Source organism: Brassica napus, chromosome A8 (assembly GCF_020379485.1).
Source record: "Brassica napus cultivar Da-Ae chromosome A8, Da-Ae, whole genome shotgun sequence".
NCBI lineage: Eukaryota > Viridiplantae > Streptophyta > Magnoliopsida > Brassicales > Brassicaceae > Brassica > Brassica napus.
The window spans coordinates 3,392,078-3,400,984 of record NC_063441.1 but is presented as its reverse complement, the minus strand read 5'-3'; the positions used below and the strand labels follow the sequence as shown (position 1 = coordinate 3,400,984).

The window sequence follows — 8,907 nt, the reverse complement described above, 5'->3', positions numbered from 1 at the left end:
CCGCAACCGCAAACGCTAGCTGGAGCCAGCTTTTGAATTTATGAGATTCGGAGCGGTTTGAAACGGTTTAGAGCGATTTGAGTGATTGTTACAAACCGCCGACAACCGCTACCAACCGTAAAAGCTGCGTTTGCGGGTGGTAGCGGGAAAACCAGTCGCTCCAAGAGTTAAGGGGTGGGGTAGAATTTTTGGAATGTAAAATTTAGGATTATAATAAATATATAAATAATTATTTAAATATTTTTTAAAATTTTTATAAAATAGTTTCAAACATAATTTTCGATTTTCAATTTTCAAAAACAAATTTTGGTAAAAAGAATTAGAAAAAATAATAAAAAAATTCAAATAAAAACGTTCGAATTTAAAAAAATATAATTCGAAAATAGAATTTTTTATTTTATTTTTTATTTATTTAAATAATAATTTATTATATATATAGAGACCAAGGGTATACGAGTCTTTAGCCATTTAATGAAGAATATATTTTGAAAATATCTCTTTAGTAGTGGTAAAGATGAAACATGGTACCATGAAAGTGACAAACATGAAATTTTTCCTTGATTTATTAAAAATACTATTTATTAATGCTAAAGATATATGTTTAAGAAAATGCTAAAAAGAATTTCGTAATTTTAAATCGAGATAAAAAGCTACATAAAATGAGCCTTTTTTAATTTTTAAAATTGTAACAAAAATTCTCCTATTTGTATTGACCACTCCTCAGGTGAGAATCAATAATGAGCAGCGACTCTAGGGTTTTGGCGATTGGCGAAAGTAGGGTTTTGGAGTCGGGGGGATCGAGATGCAACCATGATGGACGTGGGGGAGAGAGCGAGCCCACCGGGAGATCCACCAGATGCGGTAATCTCATGGGCAGCTAAGGCAGCGGGTACGAATGGGGGAGGCATGCCAAATCCAGAGAGTATTATGGATGATTCATTTGTGTCGGAGCGGCTTCGTGTGGACTTTCCGAATGGGGAGGATGGTGAACCATCAATCACGATCGAATCGGAAGTGCTGGAAGCGATGAACGGGATGTGGAAGCAGTGTATGATTATTAGGGTTTTGGGAAGGAGTGTCGCGATAACTGCCTTGAACAAGAAACTAAGAGAACTATGGCGTCCCAAGGGAGGAATGCATGTAATGGACCTACCAAGACAATTCTTCATGGTTCGGTTCGAGAAGGAAGATGATTACTTGGCAGCGTTAACAGGAGGCCCATGGAGGGCTTTTGGTAGTTACCTCATGGTGAGAGCTTGGTCGCCAGAGTTTGATCCCCTCAGAGATGACATTGTTACGACACCGGTTTGGATCAGACTGTCGAACATCCCATGGAATTTTTATCATCGATCAATACTTATGGGCATTGCTAAAGGACTGGGGAGACCAATTCGTGTTGATCTGACCACATTGAATTTTGAAAGGGCAAGATTTGCGAGAATATGCGTTGAAGTGAATCTTGCAAGCCTTTGAAAGGGACAGTGCTAATAAACGGAGAGAGATACTTCGTAGCCTATGAAGGTTTAGCAGTTATCTGTTCAAAATGTGGAATTTATGGACATTTGGTGCATGGATGTCCGAAGATGATTGCAGAAAGAATGGCTAACTAGGCCGTAAATGTAGAGCCGCAGGTCAAGAATGGACTGGAGAACAGACAAGAACAGCAAATGCAAGAGGATGGTTTTGTTCGGGCAAAGGGACCAAGGAGAGGGTCGCAGATGCGGACCAGACAAACAAAGAACATGATGGGTGAAACTAGTGGAGAGGCAAGTCAGAACCAAGAGACCGCTCACGGTGGGAAAACCGCAGAGATTGCTTTATCTAATAAATACGGGAGTTTGGAGATGGACACAAACTTGGGTGAAGCACGGGAAGAATGTGCTGCGGGAGAAGAGAACAAGGAGAATCAGGATATAAATGTGGATAGAAACAGAGGTAAAGAAATCTCGCGTGGCAAAGAGACTTTGATCTTTGGCGGGAAAGCAAACACAACGACGGGTTTGAAAGTGGGGAACAAAGATAAGTGGGCTGGAGATAAGAAGACAGGAGAGGGACCACGGGGAAGGCCCAAAAAATTGAATAATCGGCCCGCTAGAGGGTTGGTTTTTGGCCCGACCAAGGGTGAGATCAGTCTATCAGAGTCTGGTAAGAGACTGAGAGTGGAGAGGTTAGATGCAGGGAGAGATGTGGATCTATTCAGAGAAAACGCGGCGGCAATTGGGGTTGCAGAGAAACCGTTGCAGTTACGAGATGAGGAACTGGCAAATCCGATGGATAATATCACCAGCGAGATGGAACAAGGAGACTCGGAGACACAGACGAGCTCGCAGGGAGATGGAAGGGTTTTGTCCCTTGCATAACAGGGTACACCTTAGAATCATAAAGATGATGAATTGCATATTCTGGAATTGTCCGGGGGGCAAACAAACCCAATTTCAGACGATATATTCGGTATATTTTGAAGAAGTTCAACACAGATTTCCTTGCACTTTTCGAGACTCATGCGGGAGGAGATAAGGCGATGAAGATCTGTCAGAGCTTAGGATTTGATAATTCTTTTCGGGTGGATGCAGTTGGCCAAAGTGGAGGTATTTGGCTCTTGTGGAGAAATAATGCTGGAGTTCTTATAGTCGTAGAATCGTCAAAACAGTTTGTTCATGCACGGGTGGAGATTGGGATGGAAATCATTCACCTTATTGCGGTCTATGCTGCGCCTACAGTTAGTCGTCGAAGTAATCTGTGGGGACAGCTAAAGCGGGTGATTGAAAGTATTACGGAACCGGTATTGGTGGGTGGTGATTTTAATACGATCTTGAGATTGGATAAGAGGTCGGGAGGGAATGGTAGACTTTCACCAGACTCGCTGGCCTTTGGAGAATGGATAAACGAGCTAGCCTTGGTGGATATGGGGTTCAGAGGAAATACATTCACATGGAGAAGAGGAAAGGACACTCGGAACTTCATAGCGAAAAGGTTGGACAGGGTCTTGTGTAGCGCTCAGACACGGGTAAGATGGCAGGAGGCGGTCGTTGCTCATCTTCCTTTTCTAGCGTCAGATCATACACCACTATATGTGCAACTAGAGCCTGAACAGAGAGTTAATCCTAGGAGGAGACTTTTTCGGTTCGAAGCTGCATGGCTTAAGCATGAGGGCTTTAAAGAGCTACTCTTGGCCTCTTGGAATGGGGATATGCGCACTCCTGAGGCTCTTCAGGCGTTGAAAGTAAAGCTTAAAAAGTGGAATAAAGAGGTATTTGGTGATGTGAAGCAAAGGAAGGAAAAGTTAATGAATGATATCAGAGAAATTCAGGAAGATTTGGAGAGGAACCCGACTGATGACTTGCTGCAGAGGGAAGGGGTTTTACAGAAAGAATTTGATATTGTTCTTGAGCAGGAGGAAGTTCTCTGGTACCAGAAGTCACACGAGAAATGGGTAGTGTTTGGGGATAGAAATACAAACTACTACCATACGAGTACAATTGTTCGGAGGAAGAGAAACATAATTGATATGCTGAAGGATGATGATGGTAGGTGGATAGATCATTCGGAGGAACTGGAAAAGCTAGCAATAACCTATTACAAAAGACTGTACTCAACGGAGGACATCAGTCTAGACACGGAGAAGCTCCCGCGGGAAGGGTTTACGGATTTCACAAGAGAGGAGAAAGAAATTTTAAACAAACCTTTTTCTGAAGTGGATGTTGAGACTTCGGTTCGATCAATGAGCAAGTTCAAAGCCCCAGGACCAGATGGGTTTAAACCTGTCTTCTACCATGACTCATGGGAAGTAGTGGGTGAGTCAGTCACGAGGTGTGGGCTAGAGTTCTTTGAATCAGGAGTCCTCGCCGAAGGTATGAATGATGCAATGCTGGTTTTAATCCCAAAAGTCCTTAAGCCGGAGAGGATTATGCAGTTCCGTCCTATAAGCCTATGCAACGTCTTGTTCAAGATAATAACAAAGGCGATGGTGTTGCGTTTAAAGAAGCTTATGCCAAATCTCATTGGTCCAGCACAGGCTAGTTTCATTCCTGGCAGGCTCAGTGCTGACAATATTGTGGTGGTACAAGAGGCAGTTCACTCGATGAGAAAGAATAAGGGTCGCAGAGGGTGGATGCTACTCAAGTTGGACCTCGAAAAAGCTTATGATCGGATCAGATGGGATTTCCTAGAAGATACTCTCCAAGCAGCAAAACTCCCAGAGATGTGGATTCAATGGATTATGCAATGCGTGACGAACCCGGGAATGAGTCTATTATGGAATGGAGAGAGGACAGAGGCATTTACACCGCAACGTGGACTTAGACAGGGAGATCCTCTATCACCGTATCTCTTTGTACTGTGCATGGAACGATTGTGTCATCAAATTGAACTCTCTGTTGCCAAGAAAGAATGGAAGCCAATAAAGCTATCTAGAGGTGCGCCATCATTGTCCCATGTTTGTTTTGCGGACGACTTGATCTTGTTCGCAGGGGCATCAATATCCCAGATTCGAGTGATTCGCAAAGTGCTGGAGAGATCTTGTGGAGCGTCAGGACAAAAAGTAAGTCTAGAGAAATCTCTAATCTTTTTCTCTGCGAATGTGCACCGGGATTTAGCGGACTCCATAAGCAGGGAAAGTGGTATTAAGGGAACCAAAGAGTTAGGAAAATATTTGGGTATGCATGTTCTACAAAAAAGAATAAACAAGGAGACGTTTGTTGATGTAGTTGAGAAAGTGTCTTCGAAGCTGGCTGGTTGGAAGAGGAGGTTTTTGAACTTGGCAGGGAGGATAACACTTACTAAATCTGTTCTTGCATCCATTCCGGTGCATACAATGAGTACTATAGCTCTTCCGGTATCTACACTGGATCAGTTAGACAAAATAGCTAGGTCTTTTATTTGGGGAAGCAACGAGGGTAGCAGGAAACAGCATCTGCTCTCTTGGGAAAAGATCTGCAGACCAAAGTGTGAAGGTGGATTGGGAATACGTTTGGCAAAAGAAATGAACATTGCCTTATTAGCAAAATTGGGCTGGAGGCTGCTTAATACGCAAGACGGATTATGGGTGAAGATACTGAGGAAGAAGTTTCATGTGGGGGAAATAGATGATTCATTGTGGCTACAAACACGGGGGACGTGGTCGCCGACATGGAGGAGCGTGATGATGGGGTTACGTGAGGTTGTTATTCCGGGAATGGCTTGGGTGACTGGTGATGGCGGTCGGATTCGCTTCTGGAGAGATAGATGGCTGTTGAGGGAACCTTTGTCTGAGTTATGTACGGTCGAGTTACCGGAAGAGAGATTAGAGGAACGGGTTCGGGATTTATGGCAGACGGGAACAGGTTGGATACAGGAGATAATCGAACCATATATGTCAGAAATGAACCGTCTTAGGTTGGCTTCAGTAGTGCTTGATGAGGTAACTGGCGCTAGAGATAGAATGTCGTGGGGAGAGAGTAAAGATGGCCTATTCACTGTGAAGTCAGCTTATACTTTCCTTACAAGAAACACGGTACCGAGGCCTAACATGGAAGCTTTGTATAGGCGGGTGTGGAGTGTTATAAACCCAGAGAGGGTCCGGGTGTTCTTGTGGTTGGTAACCCATCAGGTGATCATGACGAACATGGAACGTAAACGCCAACACTTGAGTGATAATAGTGTATGCCCGTTGTGCAAAGGTGGAGATGAGACGATACTACACGTGCTTCGGGAATGTCCGGCGGCTGCAGGGTTGTGGATACGACTTGTCCCTAGAAGTAAACAACGCTTCTTTACTCTGCCCCTTCTAGAATGACTATTTGAGAACCTTGCAAAGAGAGAACCGATTTGGGGAGACTCATGGCCCACGCTCTTTGCTCTAACAGTTTGGTGGTGTTGGAAATGGAGGTGTGGTTACGTGTTTGGAGATGAAGGGAAGTGTCGCGACAGGGTTCAATTTCTTAGAGAAAAAGCTCGGGAAGTGGTGGTAGCGAATGATAAGCTTAGTGGACGCAGTCGGGGGAGGGAACGCGTGGAGATGCAGATATCTTGGCAGAAACCACCGTCTGGATGGATCAAACTCAATACTGATGGAGCAGCTAAAGGCAATCCGGGTCTTGCCACGGCAGGAGGAGTTCTGCGAGATGAGTATGGAATGTGGCATGGAGGCTTTGCGCTTAATATTGGTATTTGCTCTGCTCCTATGGCAGAGTTGTGGGGAGTATACTATGGGCTGTGCATAGCATGGGAGCGTGGTTTTTGTCGGGTAGAGCTGGAAGTGGATTCGGAGAGTGTGGTGGATTTTCTTCGGACAGGGATTAATGACTCTCATCCCCTGTCATTCCTAGTACGTCTGTGCTATGGCCTCATAACAAGAGACTGGATAGTCAATATTTCGCATGTGTATAGGGAAGCTAATCATGTAGCTGATGGATTAGCTACTTATGCTTTTTCTCTATCATTTGGTTTGCATGTTTTCGAGTTTGTTCCTGATAGCGTTGGTGCTATTTCTTTGGAGGATATTAATGGGGTATCGAGACCTCGGCAGATTTGCATGTAATCTTTTATATTTTGAATAAAGAGTAGGGGACTCATGTCTCCTGCAGCTTACCAAAAAAAAAAATATTGACCACTCCTCATAAATCAACCGTTAAATAGAAATTAAAAAATAAATTGTTGAATTTGACATGACATAAATTGTTCCGTCAATGAAACTATGGTTGTGATTGGTAACTCAGTGGAGTAAAAGAGACAGAGTAAAGGGAGTAATAGAGCGGAAAAGAAAAATGCAAGTTAGAGTAAATAATAACAAAAAGTTGTTGCGCTGGATTTCACATGGTAAAGATGGAGTAAATGTTACTCTTTAAAACACTAAAAGACGAACAACTTTAGCGCAACCGAATAAAAAAATTTCTTTCATTTTTCACCACTGGCTATAGAAAAGCGTAACACAGCTGAAAAATATTTTACTCTCAAATATTTACTCTAACTTGACCTTTCAGTCACACCCTATGAGATTTATTTGTGTGGGATGGAAAGTTAGGTGAGTTTAACATCAGTTGGCACCATCACTCAGCACACACCCACTTTTAGCTTCTCAATTGCTATTCTATACTAATAATTTTTCACAATTTTGATATCAGTTTTACCAAATCAAGTTTAATTAACCTGATCACATTCTGTTCCGGTCTAGTTTCCTAGAGCATCTCAAGCTTGAGTAATAAAATAGCTGTTTGATAAAAAAAACTGATCACATTCTGTTTATATGGATTGGTTTAACTCGATTAAAACCTAATCTGACCCTTAACCCTAATTCGTGAACCATCTAATCTATTAAAACAAAAGTATAGATAAGAAATAACCTTTAGTTTTTCCACTTGTCTACAATGGCATGCCAATAAAGTTATTAATTAACCTACTTTTATGATTCTTTGTTTTTTAATTTTTAACCTGCGTACCCGCGCATATATTGGTTCTTACATTTTTATATATTGATATTTGTTTTTCATACTTAATGTTATATATTTTAGATGAGTTAAATATAACTATTGTATTCAAAAGGCCTCGACAGAATCAGATAATATGGTTATTTTTTGTACAAATATCTGAACCCGTTTCAGATACATTTGTTATTTAGATATTTTTAGGTTCATATACGTCAGAACCGAACTCATCCAGATCCAGAACAACCCAACTCAAAACTCACACATAAATTTATAATATTCAAGCGGAGCTTAATTTCAAAACAAAAAAAACGATACCCAAAAAGAACAACTCATACCTAAATGGATAGCTAGCATTCATGCCTATATGATTTTATAAACTAATAAAAATGATTCTTTCTTTGTGATTGGCTAAATTAAGTGAAATAGAAAGAGTTTTTTTTTATCTAGTATAATAATTATATGGAGCAAAATATTAAGTGGCAATAAATGTAATATATTTTTATTATTTTGATTTAAGTTATAATTTTATTCACAAAAATATGTCTTTGAATTATATTTTTTGGGTACGTAATTTTCCACCGATGGATACTAATTTTCTTTTAAGAAAGTTTTAGTAAAACAAACTAAACCCAACATTTAACCACATGCAAAACCCAGTTATTTTACATTTTTGATTTTATAATTGACACAAAGTTAATGTTGATTAGCTAATGAAAATAAATCTGCACTATTAATGATGTGGTGTGTTGTTAAGGTAATATAATTAATTAAATTGTTAAACTGAGTGAAATATGAAAAATACAATTACTGTAATTATATTAATGAAATTACTAAAAATATACTATACTTCTTTTTTATAATGCTGTCCATGTTTATAAACAATTCTCATTTATAGTGTTATATATGTTTCTAAAAAGTACCAAACGGTACTTCATTTTTAATAATATAGACTATATTTTGATCCGCTCTTCGAAGTGCGAGTTTATTATTTAAAACATAATTAAAAAGATATAAGATATGTTAGTTTTATAGGTTTGAACAGTTTATCCAGACTCAAAAATTCTAACCGAAATCGATTCATAAATATTTTGGTTCATGTCCGAGTCTAGGCTAAAGTAATTATTGATTTTTTTGGATCCGTGGATTTTGGTTCGGGTTCAGATCCTACCTAATACCCGTTTGGAAATTTGTAAATATATGTTTGAAGTTCGTTTAGTTTTATAGAACTAAATTATATTTCACACACATATAGTTTCATAAAAATACTATTGAAAGTGGGGTTTATAAGGAAGTCAAATTAAAGTAGGAATTATGTAAATGTTATGGTGTATAATTTTATAGATATAAAATAAATAATATAGTATAATTTTGTGATAATTCTGTTATAAAACAATTTCTGCTATAAAGATTATAAATGATATTGCTTTGACCAATGTTGGCTAATCTTCATGACATAGACAAAATGGTTTATATTTTTACGAGATAATTACTCAGATTAACTCTA

At 39.7% G+C, this 8,907-nt stretch overlaps 1 pseudogene; it reads left to right on the top strand.

Moving 5' to 3' along the window:
• The first annotated feature begins 329 nt into the window (after positions 1-329).
• LOC125576997 lies at positions 330-1,610 on the top strand (annotated as a pseudogene).
• Positions 1,611-8,907: the final 7,297 nt, after the last annotated feature.